The following is a 16,301-nucleotide window of genomic DNA, read 5'->3' on the forward strand; positions in this document are numbered from 1 at the left end:
GATCAAACTACCTCCTAGACGTCACCACCAGGGATATCCCAAAGTCACGTTAAACTCCAAATGTCTAAAACTCAGCTCATGATCTTCCTTCCAACAACTTACTCTTCCTCCTTAATTGCTTATCCCTGTGAATGGCACCACCAGTCTTTCAGTTGCTCAGCCAAAGACCTGGAAATCAGCCCTAACACCTCCCACTTACTCTTCCCTTGTATACAATCCACTTTCAAGCTTTGACCTAAATATCAGGCAAATCCACCTACTCCTCTGCATCTTCACTGCCACCACCCTGGTCTAAGCCACCAGCATTTCGCACCTACGTGTCTGCTATACTCTCCTGACTGGTCTCCTGCTGCCACCCTCCATTCTCCAACCCGTTCTCCATGCCTGACACCCATTGTTGAATGAATGAATGAATGAACAAATATCATTAACCTCTCACTAAAAACCCTTCATGGCTTTCCTTTGTACTTAGTTTAAGAACCAAAGTCCCTAAGATGGCTCAACAGGACCAGCATGATCTATCCCCTACCTTCCTCCCTAAGATGGCTCAACAGGACCAGCATGATCTATCCCCTACCTTCCTCCCTTCCTTCATCCCCTACTTTTCTGCACTATTTGCACCTGAGGAAGTAAACTATCAATAGTCATTCGCTTGGTACATTCTACTTTGTACGCCCCACCTGCTACCTCCAACAGCACCTGTCCTCACTGGGCAAAGTCCTACTTCTCCTTCAAGGCCCATTCTTAAAATTCCTTTCTTTTCTTTTCTTTCCTTTCCTTTTTTTTTTTTTTTTTTTTTTTTGAGGAAGATTAGCCCTGAGCTAACTGCTGCCAGTCCCCCTCTTTGTGCCGAGGAAGACTGGCCCTGAGCTAACATCTGTGCCCATCTTCCTCTACTTTATATGTGGGATGCCCGCCACAGCATGGCTTGACAAGTGGTGCCATGTCCACACCCACCATCGGAACTGGCAAACCCCAGGCCGCTGAAGTGGAATGTGTGAACTGAACTGCTGTGCCACCGGGCTGGCCCCTAAAATTCCTTTCTTTATGAAGACTTTGATTCCATCAGGGAGTCTGTTCTTTCTCTATGCTCCCCAAACCCTCAGCAGCTGCCTCTAACCTGCACTTAGTAATCTCTATCTGATAATTCTGTTATCTGAAGTTCTTGGGAGTCTGATTCCTCTGTTTGTTGTGTCTACTGAAGCTTACTCATGGTGGATTGTTTCCTTGTGTACTTCATCAGTTGCTTCCTTGTGGATTATTAGCTAATGTTTGGAAGAGCCTTATATATTGGAATTCTGTGTAGCCTACAATGGGGGGATGGGGAGATCCAGAGAGGATTTGCATTTGCTTCTGCTAGGCATCTAAGAGATGGTTTTGGAATAGGTCTCCTTTTATGTTAATTTCTCCGCCCTGTGGGTTCCCAGCTGTGCAGCTGATATAAATACGAACCCAAGACTCGAGGGCAGGCATGTGGTTTCTAATTCTCAGGAGGTAGTTTCTTTTCTCCGCCCAGAGACCGGGTCAAGATGGACGCATATCCTTTTTGTCTCCTTTGCTAGTAGTCAGATGTTTGTTTTTCCCTAGTCTACTGTTTCATTGGGTGTAGCCCTTAAAGGGTCCTAGATTCATCAAGGGTCTCAGTTCCAACCCCTAACTTCATGTAAGCCCAAGCCTTTATCTCCCCAAATGTCTGTTAAAACCCAAAGTGTTGCAGGTTCGGTTGTACCTTTAAAAGGATGTTTGTTGTTTTTATTTCCAGCATTTTCATGTGTTACGTAGCAGGAAGTTCCAGATATTGTCAGAACAGGAAGTCCAACTCAATACTTAGTAGATAAAATTGTCACTGTCTGTTTACTTGTCTATTTTCTTCAGGAGTATCAAGCTCTGGGAGGTCAGGGACTAGGTCTGACTCATCTCTGGGTCAAGACACCAGCCCAAGACCTGGCACACAGTAAATAGTGCATTTCTTGATACCAGACCTTCACTCAAACACCTCTAGTGTTGGCAGACTCACTTTCTCCCAAAGTAGCCTTTCCTTTGGAGAGGGTTGTGTTACCTGGGTGACTGCCTGGCTCCTGGGGGACAGCCTGCCCCTCATTTGTGTTCATCCTTCCCAACACTCAACTTGTCTACTCAGATTCTGCAGAGCGGGGCTCAGGGCCTGGATGATCTCAGTAATAACTGGGACTTTGAGCTTTAATTCAGGAGAAAGTACATGGGTCAATTCTAGGTGTAAACCTAAAGCTCTCATGCACCATTGGTAGAAGTTTGGATGGGCACAATATTTTGAGAGTGCAATTTGACACCATCTATTGAAATTTGAAATATGTATACTTGCAGTTCACTTCTCTGAATCTATTCTATTCATACAAGAATAGTTAGTGTAGCATTGTTTGTGGCACAAAAAATTGAAAACCACCCAAATGTCCATCAATAAGTGATCAACTAAATAAGCTATCTACAGTCATACAATGGGAAATTGTAAGACTTTTTTTTTTTTTTTGGTGAGTAAGATTGGCCCTGAGCTAACATCTGTGCCAACCTTCCTCTGTTTTGTATGTGGGACACTGCCATAGCATGGCTTGATGAGCAATGTGTAGGTCCGTGCCTGGGAGCCGAACCTGCGAACCCCGGGCAGCTGAAGCTAAGTGGAGCGCAGGAACTTAACCGCTATGCCACTGAGCCAGCTCCAGTATTTTTTTTTTTTTTTAGGAAGATTAGCCCTGAGCTAACTGCTGCCAATCCTCCCCTTTTTGCTGAGGAAGACTGGCCCTGAGCTAACATCTGTGCCCATCTTCCTTTGCTTTATATGTGGGATGCGGGCCACAGCATGGCTTGACAAGTGTGCTATGTCTGCACCCAGGATCCAACCATTGAACCCCGGGCTGCCGAAGCGGAACATGCAAACTTAACTGCTGTGCCACTGGGCCGGCCCCTCCAGTTTTTTTTTTTGATGAGGTAGATCTACGTGTATTGGCGTAGGTAGAACTCCAAGTCATATTGTTCAGTGAAAAATGTGAGTCTGCGGGGTGGTGTATATGATATATTTATGTAGAACCAAACAAACCTACAAACAGTATAAATTGGTACATCCTGAAGGCTGTTTGGCAATATCTATCAACTTTAAAAATGCTATTTAAACTTTTAAAATAACCTCAACTGACTAATCTCCACTAATAGATATTCATCTCACAAATAAATTTGCGAAATTATAGATGAAAATATTAATTGCAGCATTGTTTGTAATAATAACATTTTGGACACAGCCTTTCTTTCCCTAGGGGGCTGGATAAATATCATGCATAAATGGGATAAATGCATAAATGGGATACTATGCAAATGTGAAAAAGAATGAGGCTGCTTTCCATACTGATAAGGGTGGTAAGATAAACTGTAGAGTGAAAAAAACAAGGTATAGAACAGTGTCTCTCTGTGAAACGTACATATATGTATATATACATTGGGTTTTAAAGGCTCAGAATATCTCTGGGAGGAATCACAGGAAACTGGAACTGAAGGTGGTCTCCAAGGAGACCAGGTGGCTGGGAACAGGGGAGTGAGGGCCACTTGATTTCCACTGTGGTCCCTATTGAACCTTTGGAATTTTGAACTATCTCCTTGTAATTAAGTAATAGAAATTTTAAAGTATAATTCTAAAACTAGAAGCAAAAAGCCCTGTGAAACAAAACCCTTTCTATATGTATGTACATATGTTGTGTACAAAAAGGAAAGGAGGATACACTCCAAATTAGGGGCAGTTGTGGAAGATCCCTGGGATTGGACAAGGGGTGATCAAGGGTGACGTTGATTTCATTTTGATTGTTTGAATTTTATGTTTGTAATTTTTAAAAAATTAGGAATTTGGGGCTGGCCCGGTGACGCAGCAGCTAAGTTTGCATGTTCCAGTTCGTTGGCCTGGGGCTTGCCAGTTCAGATCCCGGGTACAGACCTATGTGCTGCTTGTCAAGCCATGCTGTGGCAGGAGTCCCATATATAAAGCAGAGGAAGATGGGCACAGATGTTAACTCAGGGCCAGTCTTCCTCAGCAAAAAGAGGAGGATTGGTGGCAGATGTTAGCTCAGGGCTAATCTTCCTCAAAAAAAAAAAAAAAAATTAGGAAGGTTACTTGGATTTTATACAATATTTATGTAAACTGTTGCATCTTTTAAATTATGTTTTAATTTTTAAAAATAGACTTCAGGTGGCTAGAATACAACCACTCCAGGCAAAAGAGTGAGGCTGACCCTCTTCCTTCTGAGAGAAGGATTCATGTCATGCCCTTTGTTCCACCTGCCTTCCCCAAGGACACCCTGGCTCAGAAAGAGGCACCTAGGCTACTCGGGGCATCATTCCAAAGAGCCTCGCCTGTCACCTTTCACCCACTTAGCTCCCTGTCCCCAGTGTTCTGGGCTGAGAACCAGAGCCGATTGACCATGGGGTTGTGTTTCCACAGGGCCTATCAATGTGAGGTCGAGTAGGGCCAGCCCAGGAAAACTGGGTCATCTGCTCCGACCTCCACTTCTCTGTCCTTCCCCTTCAATGCCCCGCCACCCTTTCCCCACCTCCCAATCTGTGTTTCTCTCTCAGTCTATTCAGTGGAGAGAAGTCATCTGAAAAGCCCATTCGACTAGATGTATGGGGATTTAGTGTTCCCCGCTCTTGACTAGTTATATTTGAGGAGGCATCTAAAGGGGCAGTGCTTAACTGTGAGGAAGGACGCGATAATGGTGGAATTTCTAGCACCAGTGAGGATCCTGAGGCAAAAGGGCCTTGCTTTCCCTCATAAGTCATGTTGCTAGGCAATGCCATATAGCACTTAAGAGCTGGATGGGCTTTCAAGCCAGGCTGACAGGATTCATATCCCACTCTTTTACTTAGTAGCCGGCAAACCTTGGGCAGGTAACTCAAACTCTCTGAACCTCAGTTTCCAAACCTACAAGATGGGGATATTACGAGAAGCTCACTTACAGGACCTTTGTGAAGCTGCAATGAGATATTACATGAAAACATAGAAACGTAGAAAGCAATCAATAAATGTTAGCCATGATTACTATTACTTGTACAAATACTTTTTTTTAAAGGAAAGAGCTAAAAAGCTTTGAAGGCCCCTGCAGAAGAAATATTAAATCTGGCAAGTCAATAAGTCACCTGGATATAGAGCAAAGAGGTATTAGTCACCAACTTTCTTTCTTTCTTTCTTTCACCAGCATTCTAATCCAACCCAAGTCAGGAACAGCTGTCATGACAGAAGAAGTTTTTGAGCAAAAGTCTAAGGAAAATGATGTTCTGACCAAAATCTTGACAACTTCATTTGAAAGATGGAAAACATCTGACCTGGGGTTATGAACTGCTGAGCTTGCCTTGCTCACATGAATTGGTCAATGTTGATTTTGTGTATGTAGGTCAGTGGTCACATTGTATTTTCTCAACTAAATTGAGTAAGTATATTTCAATGTTGCCTTTTTTTTCTTCTTAAGGCAACTTTGAGGTATAATGAGTTTTGACAAATATATTCACTCATGTAAACAATCACACAATCCAAATATAGAACATTTCTATCGCTCCAGAGAGTTCCCTCGTTCCCCTCTATAGTCAGTCCTTCCACTCATCCCCAGGCAGCTGTTGATCTGCTGTCAGTGTACATTACTTTTGCCTGTTCTAGAAGTTCACAAAAATGGCATCATATGGCATGTACTCTTTTGCGTCTGCTTGCTTCTGTTCAGCGTGGTATTTTGAGGTTCATCCATATTTGTTGCCGGTATTAGTAGTTTACTCCATTTTTATTGCTGAATAGTAGTCCATTCGATGAATATAACACAATTCTGTTAACTTTATATACTAGATTTTGAGAGAATAAAGGTTGGCTGAGTTTAGACTCTAGAAGGAGAGGGGGAAGAGGTAGGAGCTGGAAATCAAAGCCTCAAGTTCGTGTTCTGTCCTTTCCCTCATGCATTCTGTTACCCTGGGCAAGTCCTTCCCACTCATCCGGGTTTCCGTCTCCTCAAATGTAAACTCAGGGCACTAGATGATCTCTAGATAATCATTCCTTGCAGTTCCATTACAGGGGGAAGGGTTTCTTTCTCTACAAAAGGCACATTTTTTAAGGCTCACAGGTAAGGTTCTGCCCCCAGGAGCTTAGAGTAGACCCAGTGAATTCCTCTGGCAGAAAGGGATGGCAAACTCCACAGAAACCAGATAAGCAAATTGAGAGTAAGCAGGGAGGCCCCTGGCAAGTCCGGGAATTGATCAATAAATATTTACACGCTATTCAGAGCTTCTATCCCTGGATTTTCTGCCAAAAGCTCTTGGTGGTAAACTCTTGGCTGGAATCAAGGGAGTCAGGCCAGGAGGATTTTTATGGAGTAGGAGGGATTCTGAGAAACTCAGAGAGCAGGCCATAGTGAAGGGCTGAGGCTGCCACTCGGCCTAGAGGGTAGGGTGGGTAGAACCAAGGGAAAGGGCAGCAGGAAGAGCTTGATCCAGGGAATGGATCAGAATCTTTCAGAGACACCATTGAGTCCAAACGCTCCCATAACCCAGATAAACCCCAGGGCCCCACATGGCTCAGGCTTAGCACCTTCAATGTCACATTCAAGAACTGTAGTATAAAGGGCAAATTGGAGGAGATCATATATACATATACATACTTGTATATGCAGAGAATATTTATGACAATTCACACAAGAAACTGGTAGCAGCATTTGCCCCTGGGGAGTGGAAATTGATTGGAGGGTACAGGGGATGGAAATGGGAAGGAAACCTATATCCTTTTGTTCTCTGGGATTTTGAATCATATGCATTTTAACCTATTCAAAAATGAATAAAAATGTACTAAATCCAAGAACAATAGTCCAACTCCAAAAACTAATTTAAAATGAATCTAATATTTGTAACTCTTGAAAAACATCAAAGGGTCTCTAATCCATGTCAACACTCTTTAGAATCTCCTTTGTTCTCACTAATCCTTTCACGCCCCACTGCTGCCTCTCAGTGTCCCTCACTCACCAAACTTGTCACTGTCCATCAAAAACTGTCCCTAGGGGCCAGCCTGGTGGCGCAGTAGTTAAGTGCACACGTTCCACTTCGGCAGCCTGGGGTTCGCCACTTCAGATCCTGGGTGGGGACATGGCACCATTTGGCAAGTCATGCTGTGGTAGGCGTCCCACATACAAAGTAGAGGAAGATGGGCACGGATGTTAGCTCAGGGCCAGTCTTCCTCAGGAAAAAGAGGAGGATTGGCAACGGATGTTAGCTCAGGCTAACCTTCTCAAAAAACAACAACAAAATACTGTCCCTCTAGGCCTTTTCCCCCAAGCCTAGCTTTTTTTCTTTCCTTCCCTCTTTCCTCTCACCTCTCCATCCTGTCTCTGTCACCCTGTTATCCAAGTTCTATATCTCCAAAGCCTAGAAAGCAGTCAGACAAGACAAAGTTCTCCTTAGAAAAGCTCTCCTTAGGGGCAGAAAAAAGGTGAGCAGGCAAAGGAGTCGCCATCATGCCCCCATTGTATAGACAGAGAAACAGAGGCCCACGGAGGGACATAGTCACATAGCAAGTCAGAAGCAGAGCCAAGGCAAGGGTGCAGGGCTCCTGATTTGAAATCATATTTCAGGCCTTTCAACCCCTTTGCCCCAAGCTTCTATTCATCCTTCCAAGCCTAGCTAAGGTGTCTTCTCTTCCAGGAAGCCTTCCTTGAATCTTTTTTTGTGGAGGGAGAGGTTACTTCTTCCCAAAGAGATCTTGGAGAGCTTCCTGGAGGAAGTGCTATCCCTCGACTTCAACTATATGACTTTGGCAAAAGAAAAAATGATATTTCCCAGTTATAACACTATTTACTATGCTTCACAGAACTATTTGCCCTAAGACAAAATGTACTACAGTATGTTAGTAACTCAAGCTGCCTCAATTTTCATGCAAGAAACTTTCTTTGACATGTGTGTAGTAGTTTTCCATTGCTGTGTAATAAACCTCCACAAACTTAGGTGCTCAAGATATACCATTTATTAGCTCACAGTTCTATAAATCAGAAGTCCAGGCACAGCTCCTCTGGGTTCTTTGCTCAGGGACCCACAAGGCTGAAATCAAGGTGTTGGCCAGCTGTGTCCTCATCTGGAGACTCAACCTGGGAAAGATTGGCTTCCAGGCTCCCTCAGGTTGTTGGCAGAATTCATTTTCTTGCGGCCATATTACTGAGATCCCCATTTTCTTGTTCTCTGTCGGTCAGGGAGCACTTTCAGCTGCTGCTGCTGCTGCTTTTTTTTTTTGCTGAGGAAGATTTGCCCTGAGCTAACAACTGCTGCCAATCTTCCTCTTCTTTTGCTTGAGGAAGATTAGCCCTGAGCTAACATCTGTGCCAATCTTCCTCTATTTTGTATGTGGGTCACCACCACAGCATGGCTGACAAGTGGTGTAGGTCTGCACCCAGTATAGAAACCTGCGAACCTGGGCCACCAAAGCAGAGCATGCCGAACTTAACCACTGCGCCACAGGGCCGGCCCCACACACTTAGCTTCTAGAGGCCCTCCTTGGGTCCTTGCCATGTGGCCATCTGCACAACATGGCAGTTTGTCCCTTTAAGGCCAACATGGGAATGCCTGCTGCTCCAGAAAATGATTTAATGTTGGGTAAAAATGCTGTACATTTTTCACACATAGGCTTTATCATTTTTATGCTATTTATTATTGACATACAATATTTATTATGCACATACAATATTTCTATACAGTTGAATATATAGAAACGTGCACAGACACTTAATAGCACTGTGATCTTGAGCCTCAGCAACCTGAGCCTCAATTGCCTCATCTGTAAAATGGGGATAACAACAATGTCCATCTTGGAGAGTTACAGGCACATCATAAATGCTCAATAAATATAAGCTGCTGATTATATTAGTCCTGAAGACTAGAGAGGGTCTAGACACAGGGAGATTAAGTGAGTGAAGGATGGGGTTCCCTAGGAGGAAGAAAGTACAAGAGCAAAATCCTGGAAGCAGGAAAGCTGGTGGTGGTTTGGAGTGTGATCATTGGTAGAGGGGGTGTGTGTGTTGACAGAGAATGCCAAAAGCTTGGGTGGGGGCAGCTTCAAGCACAGCACTTACTGAATGCTTACTGTGTACCAGGTACATGAGAGGGGGCCTGGCCAGTAGTAGTATTTTCAGCCTGAAGGTGGTGGGGAGCCAAGGAAGAGCAGAGATCAGGAAAGGGCAGCGGTCTGAGCTTCAGGGAGTCCATTTGCGCTACAACAGTGGCTGGTCCAGCACGAGGGAAACTCACTGTCCACGCTCTCCTCTCCAGTCTCAAAGCTTGAGGGATGCAACCATTTTCCTTTAAAAGTTCGAAACGTGGGGATTCATGCAGGACACTCACAGCAGAGCAGCTCACTCGGGTACTTGTTCATACTCACAAACATACCCACATGTTTATCACATGGAGCCCCAAAGTCACCACCCCACCCTCACACCATGGGCAAATGGACTAAAACTAAGCTAGGCATTTGGCTTCCTGCACTCATCTCCTCTTCCTGAAATGAATCCTGTCCTGACCATCACCTCCTCATGGTCAGGGGCATTAAGCACAGTTCACCCAAACAAACTCGGATGCCTGGAGGTTGGGGCTGGAGGTACTATTTAGGAAGCACAGAACCAGCCATTTTGCAGATAGGGAAACTGAGGCTCAGACAAAGAAAGTGACTTGCCCAGGGCCAGGCAGTGAGGCCAGGATTGATAGAACCAGGATTGAAATCTGGATTTACTGACAGTCAGACAAGGGTCTCTTTCATGGTGTATACGCATGCCCCCCAACCCCCACCCCCACCGTTATCCTCAATTCAGGCATCTCTGGGTTGAACAACAAAGCTTTTTGAATAGGAATTCAGGAGCTATGGCCCCTTGTTAATGTATAAACCCATCTCTTGGGGGAATTTGGGGATCGTGTCTGCCCTAGTTGGCTTTACCAATGAAATTTCTTCCCCTCTCTGTCTCAGTTTCTTCATCAATAAAATGGGAAGAATAATATTACCTACTACATACATTATGGGATTGTTGTGAAGACTAAATGAGTTATCAACACAGGTAAGCACTTAGAATAGTACCTGGCATATAGAAATCTCAATAGTTTCTTCACTAAAATTATTTGTTTAACTCTAGATCTAGGGCTAGTGGGGGGTAGGAGGAGAGCTCTGCTTCCAGAGTGATCAGAACTTGCTGGTTTTGACTCAGATTCCAAGCTACCCACTGGGCTTCATCTCAGCCTTGCCCTCTAGCTTAGGGGCTAAAGGGGAGGGGGGGGTGGTGAGACAGTTCTCCAGCAGGTTCATACCTTCAAGTACACGGAAGGCCTGTGAGGGACACACCCAGGCTGACACATCTTTACCCTTTGAAGTGGGGGGCCCCAAGTCATCGGGGAGCCCCCAGGGTTTGGTGAGGCCAAGCCCAAGTCCCAGACAGGAATAGAAGGGTGACCTCTTGACCTCCAATCCTGGGAGCCATAAAATTGGGCAAGTGCTTACATCTGGGCAGGGATTGGATGGATTAACCCCATGGATGTGAGCTCATGAGCACATGGGTGTATATTTGTACATGGATGCCTTCATGTGTATGCATAGATGTCCATGCATATCCATGTGTGTACATAGGAGTGGCATCCTATGTCTGATTGGAAATGGGATTCTAGGATTACCCCCAGTATGGTGCCCACTGCCCCTTTTTACAGCCCCCAGGTCCAGGCCAAGGTCCCAGAATACTAAGCCCGCTCCCCAGGACCAGGGTCAGTAGATGGCTCTGCTACTCTATAATCCTAAGCACGTACCTTGACCTCCCTCTGCCTCAGTTTCTCTACCTATAAAGTGAGGAGTTTGGATGAATTGAGGTCTAGGTCTTCTCCAGCCCTGATAATAAATCTCTGCAGTGTAGAGGGATGGGTCCCCAGGGTTTCAGGAAGGGACTCCACTGGGCTCCAGCCCCCTACTTCCATAGGTACCTCTGACTCTACAGAGAAATGGAAGACTGGGATCTGACCTAGCAGTCTGTACATGGGGTTCAGCTAAGGCTGGGAGCAGAATCCAGGTCATTTAGGGTATCAGAGTTTATGTCAGGAGCCCCCATCCCTGGGCTCAGGGAACCAGAACTCTATGTCCAATAAAAAACCTCCTGTCCCAGGATAGAGGGTCCAGCTGTCAACTCTTGTACAAGCCAACCTTCTTGAGCTGTAACTGCTGATTTGATTAGAGTCTACTCGCTATCAGGCCCAGCAGGCTGGGTGGGGGAGTATATGGACAAAGATTCTGCCCTTGGGATGCCAACTATCCACTTGGGAAGACACATACACACCCACAATTGGTCATCTTCATTTACTGTTTATTGAATAAATAAATGACTGTCCATCAAGATAGCTCTGGACACATGGCTGGGGACAGGGAAGGCTACCTAGAAGAAGGGGTGAGTAGAATCTTGAAGACAGGAAAGATCTGAATTCACAAAGGCCTGAAGAGGGCTTTCCAGGCGGGGGAAAGAGCTTGAGCAAAAGTGTGGATGTGGGAGAGTGTTGAAGGGGCAAAGAGGAGTTTGACCTTAGCACAAGGTGCATGTGGGAGAAGAAGGGAAGATGAAACTGGAGAGAACTGGGGCTGCGTCATGGAAGGCCATGAATGCTGTGTGAGGAGTGTGGTACTTTGGGAGACACAGAAGGTTTTAAGCAGACAAGTGGTGTGACAGGAGAGGTGTATTAATGATTATACAGTTAAGTCAGCAAAGAGGTCAAGAGAGGGTAGCAGGAAGCAAATGTGATGGGCATAGGCTCAGGGTTGCATGAAATGAGGACACTTTAGGGACACCATTCCAAAACACTGCTCTCTCCTCCCCCGAGCAGCCTCTGGATATTATTTCCCGTCTCCTTCTCCTAGCTGCTAGGGCTGAGGAGTCCCTCTGGGGTTTCAGACTAGGCTGGGACAGGATTTTGTCACCAAAGCATGAAGCTCTGGCCTACCTCACTCCCTGTCTCCTGTTGGGCCAGATGGGCAGTTCTCAGACCCACCCTCACCAGTCCTGCTGTACTGAGACAGGACTCAGAACCTCTGAGATTCTGAGGATGTATATTTGTGGCCTCTCCCTGGGCATTTCCCAGGCCACTGGGGGAGCTGGGGGTTTAGAGCATGGGATTGGCAGAATCCTGACAGCAGAGTGTTTGAAAGAAGCTCTAGAAGGAAGCTTGGATATGTTAAGTTTGACAGAAAAGGAAATTGAGGCCCAGAGAGGTAAGACGACTTTCTTGAGGTCACATAGCAAGTTTGGGGCAGTCAGGACTGGGCCCAGGTCCCCCTGGGGGTGCTGAAGCACTCTGGGATTTAGGCAATCTGGTGCATGTAGAGTAGAGAGGGCTGGGGCCAGGAACTATGGGTTCAAATCCTGGCTCTGCCATTTACTATAGCTTTGTGACATTAGGAAGTCACTTAGGCTCTCTGAGTCTGTTTCCTTAACTGGAAAATGGAGATAATACTCACTTTTGGGGGTTGTTGTGAAGATCAAGACACATAAAACATGGGGCCGGCCTGTGGCTGAGTGGTTAAGTTGGTGCACACCACTTGGGCAGACTGGGGTTTCGCTGGTTTGGATCCTGGGCACCGGCACAGCACCGCTCATCAGGCCATGCTGAGGTGGCGTCCCACATAGCACAGCCAGAAGGACCTAGATCTAGAATATACAACTATGTACTGGGGGCTTTGGGAAGAAGAAGAAGAGAAAAAAAGGAAGATTGGCAACACATGTTAGCTCAGGTGCCAATCTTTAAAAAAAAAACCAACCACATATAAAGTGCTATAGCACAGTGTCTGGTACTGGGTAACTTCAATAAATGTCCGTTAGTGGTCTGGCTGCGGCAATAGTAGGTACTCAATAAATGTTGAATGCATTATTGAATATGAATCCACATACTAACAGTGAGATTTGTGATCCTCAGTTTCCCCGTGTGAAAATCGAGACTAATAACTGATCCCTGTCCTGTCACTTTTCTGTCCAGCCCCGGTAGCAACGTGGATCAAATAAGGTGTGTAAATATTCCAGTACAGAACGGTCTCTAGGTCAATGTTTATTCAGCCCAAAGCAATTCCTCTCCACGTCCTACTCTGCAAAATTTCCCGTCAGCCTAACCAACTCTACATATCCAGGTGCTCCCGCGGAACCAGGAAAAAGGGATGTCGCTCACCTCTCAAGTCTGCCTAGCTAAGGAAAAATAGGGTGGGAAAGCAGAGAACGTGTTGGGGGTGAGGAGGTGAGAGAGAAAAAGGAGGGAGAGCAGGGAGAAAGGAGGTGCGTGGACGTGGTGTGGAGTTGAGAAAAGGGTACAGACTGGGGTACTTGGATATAGGATGACGGTGAAAGGATATGGGGGGACAGTGGGAGAGGTGAGGGAGCTGGGATATGTGGAGGGAGTGCAGGAAGATGGGGATCCCGTGGGAAGGAGTGGGGACGCTCCTCACTGAGAGGTCTGGGGGTCGCCCTGGGGCAGGGGGTCCAAGCTCCCAGCAGTCGCCTCTCGCGGCGGTCCCCGGAGGCTCGGAGCCGGGCTCCGGGGCAGGAGCCACTAGCCGGCGAACCGTGGATGGGGCAGGGAGGGGGGATCCGCAGCCTGGGATTGGCCGCCGCTCCGCCGGCCGGTGACGCGGGGCGGGCGGGCCCCTTTGTGACGTCACAATCAGCTGTTTGAACGTTCCAATTTGTGCAGTGAGCCCAGCAGCAGCCGCTGCACAGACTCAAAGCCCGGCGGGCGAGCGCAGCAGCCCGGAGCGTCCGGCCCGCAGCCCCGCCGCCTCCCCGCCCAGCCCCCGCGATGCGCCCCGGCCTGTGATCAGCCGCCGATCCTGGGACGCTCCGCCGCACAACTACCTCAGCGCCACCCTTCCCGCCGCCCCGCCCTCGCCCTCGCCCCCAGGTGAGTCCGGAGCAGCTCCGGCCGGGGGGGGGCTCCCCGCGCCCCGGGACACGCCCCGCGCCCCCTGCTCCCGGGTCTTTGTCTGTTTTTGCCGGCGGCCGCCGAGGCTGCGTTCGGGTCTCCCGATTGGCTGCCGCACGCCGGTAGACCATGACGTCTCCCTATTTGCATATGACATTGAGACGTCACCAAGGCCGGCACCGCCTTCCTTCCCCCCTCCCCGCTCGGGTCGCTTGTCCTCCGGTGACCCGGTGGGCGCTGGGTCGGGGCTGGGCCCTTGGGTGAGGGACGCTGAAAGGCAGCGGGACTGGAGGGGCCTTGGCAGTTTCCTTGGCTACTTCAGCGGCTGGGGCAGGTCTCTGATCCCCTGGTTTCTCCTTGCGACTTGAGAGGGGTTCGGGCGGCGCTGCTGGGTCTAGGTTGAGGGGGTTGTCCCGAGTTCAGGGGCGGCTTGGAGCTTCAGCTCCGAGGTCTTTGGGGGAGCGCCAGATGGTGGTGGAATCCCCTTCCTCGGGCTCCCGGCTCTGCACCGCCGGGACTAACATAATAACATCCTCCTAATCCCTGACATGTGTGCAGCGCCTTAGCTAATATCACTCCCAGCCCCAAAAGGAGGAGTCTTAGACCTCATTTCATGGAAGGGGAAACTGAGGCCCAGAGAGAAGTGGCTTACTCGAGGTCATGCATCCAATTAGAGTTATAACTACTGAGTGAGTGACAGATGCATTAGCCACAGGCACATACCTACTAGGAGCTCAACACTAGTAACAAGTTACAAATCCTTGTCCACTGGGGACTCTACTTTGGGCTCAACATCATCCAAATTTGATAGGGCTGGTAGGTCTCCTCACTCCTGGATCTTTTTCCAGGTCTGGAGACTGGGTCCCCTTTTGTGGCCCTGATCCTAACTCTGTACCTTGGAGTCCCAGAGCCCAATAAAATTGCTGCCTCCCAGCTGTTTTGACCACAGGAAGGTGAGTCACTGGTTGCATCAGGGTGTCTCCAGGGCTGATGTAGGAGTGGGGTGGGAGGTACAAGTTCCCTTCTGTTTGGCTGTTCATCACCTCCCTGACCCCCAGGGTTGTCAGCTAGGAAGGACTGAACTGGCCTAGTGATGGTGTTTACAAGGCTTGTGCTGCCCCTCTCTCTGCTCACAGAGGGCCCAGAGAAGGAGTAGGAGAAAGAGAGCTTCTGACTTCCCCAGTGGATGGGCCCAGAGGCTAGACGAGGAGCCCCATCCCAGCCTGGGTTTTGCTCAAAGATGGGTTGAGGTAGTGGTGGCTTGGGGCTCAAGTGCTATTCCGGGCACGACTGCTGTAGTTATTAAAGGGAATGGTTCTCCCTGGAGCAGAGCTGGGAATGTGAGAACCAGGAAGCTGGCAGGGCTGGGAAAGAAAATCTGAGAGGCTCCCCCAGTGGTCATGAGTGGGCAGGCCCTGGCTGGCTGGTGCTGCTGTTACTCCTGGCTCTGTGGATGACTTGCTGTGTGACCTCAGGCAGGAAGCTTCCCCCCACTGAGCCTCCCTTACCTCAATCTGTAATTTGAGGAGGCCTGGAGAGGCTCTGGCACACAGTGGGTACTCTGGTAAGTGCATTATGAATCTTGGTGCCAGGAACCCCAGACCCTTTATAAAAGGGGTGGGCAGAGGGGCTCTGTGGGGGGGTCAGTAACTTGATCAAGGTCTGATTGCTGTCTGACCTCCTTATCTCCCCTGCATCATTATATTTTGGGGGATTGTTTGCTGAGGCTTTCCTGACTGTGTACACTCAGGACTGGATTCTCAGTGACCTGGGGCTAGGCCTGCTCTGCCACCATCTAGCTGTTTGTCTTTGGACAGACTTATATCCTCTGATCTGAAGTTGTAAAGTGGGCCGGGTGAATATCATGGTCCCTGAAAACAGCTCTTGACTTCCCTTTCATCTTCTCAATGAAGTAGTAGGTCCGTGGAAGGAGGCTGTGCCTCAACAAGTCCTCAAACTTCCCTTCCTTCAGGAGAGGCCAAGCTTGCTGGATTTTTGGTAACTGAGTCACTAACTCCTGTGGCTACAGATGGGTTGGGATGTGTGGCATGTGCTGGGCAGGCACTAGTTGGGGGTGGCCCAAACTTCCCTAATCCCTGTAGATCTGCCACCAGGGCCAGCACCGTGGGAGTGCTTCCTTCTGGAGTCCACTGTGGTTCTGCAAGTGTGGAAATACTCTCAGGGTATGGAGGTTAGGTGATTCTGTGTCAAGTGTGAAAACATTCCCAGGGAATGAGAGAGGTAGCAATGAGCATAGAAATACCTGAGGTGGGTTAGCATTAAGAGTAGAATGCCTCCAGGGAATGGAAGTGTGGACAAGCCCCCCAGGAGTTCTATAGGAAGGGTGGAAACAT

The 16,301-nt window shown here is 47.9% G+C and overlaps 2 protein-coding genes across 38 annotated transcripts in view; one reads left to right on the forward strand and one right to left on the reverse strand.

Moving 5' to 3' along the window:
- The window catches only part of PIGU (phosphatidylinositol glycan anchor biosynthesis class U), a 114,902-nt gene that overhangs the window by 95,605 nt on the left and 2,996 nt on the right, over window positions 1–16,301 (reverse strand). Inside the window, exon 1 of one of the 5 annotated variants that reach the window (XM_070247372.1) lies at window positions 12,500–12,716. The exons of the other annotated variants lie outside the window; for them this stretch is intronic. The gene's annotated coding sequence lies outside the window, so the exon portion shown is untranslated. Of the gene's footprint in view, window positions 1–12,499; window positions 12,717–16,301 lie in introns of those variants that run through there. 5 annotated transcript variants of the gene reach the window in all.
- TP53INP2 (tumor protein p53 inducible nuclear protein 2) overlaps window positions 1–16,301 on the forward strand; it is a 29,043-nt gene that overhangs the window by 6,520 nt on the left and 6,222 nt on the right. For 2 of the 33 annotated variants that reach the window (XM_070247391.1, XM_070247398.1), the window contains exons 2-6: window positions 5,211–5,441; window positions 9,986–10,073; window positions 13,720–13,926; window positions 14,796–14,900; window positions 15,864–15,945. The exons of 1 other annotated variant lie outside the window; for it this stretch is intronic. The gene's annotated coding sequence lies outside the window, so the exon portion shown is untranslated. Of the gene's footprint in view, window positions 1–5,084; window positions 5,171–5,210; window positions 5,442–9,985; window positions 10,074–12,954; window positions 13,042–13,115; window positions 13,267–13,685; window positions 13,927–14,113; window positions 14,282–14,795; window positions 14,901–15,393; window positions 15,512–15,860; window positions 15,946–16,301 lie in introns of those variants that run through there. 30 more of the 33 variants (XM_070247373.1, XM_070247395.1, XM_023626422.2 and 27 more) reach the window with 28 other exon arrangements.

This window comes from Equus caballus, chromosome 22 (assembly GCF_041296265.1).
Source record: "Equus caballus isolate H_3958 breed thoroughbred chromosome 22, TB-T2T, whole genome shotgun sequence".
In the NCBI taxonomy this organism is placed as follows: Eukaryota; Metazoa; Chordata; class Mammalia; order Perissodactyla; family Equidae; genus Equus; species Equus caballus.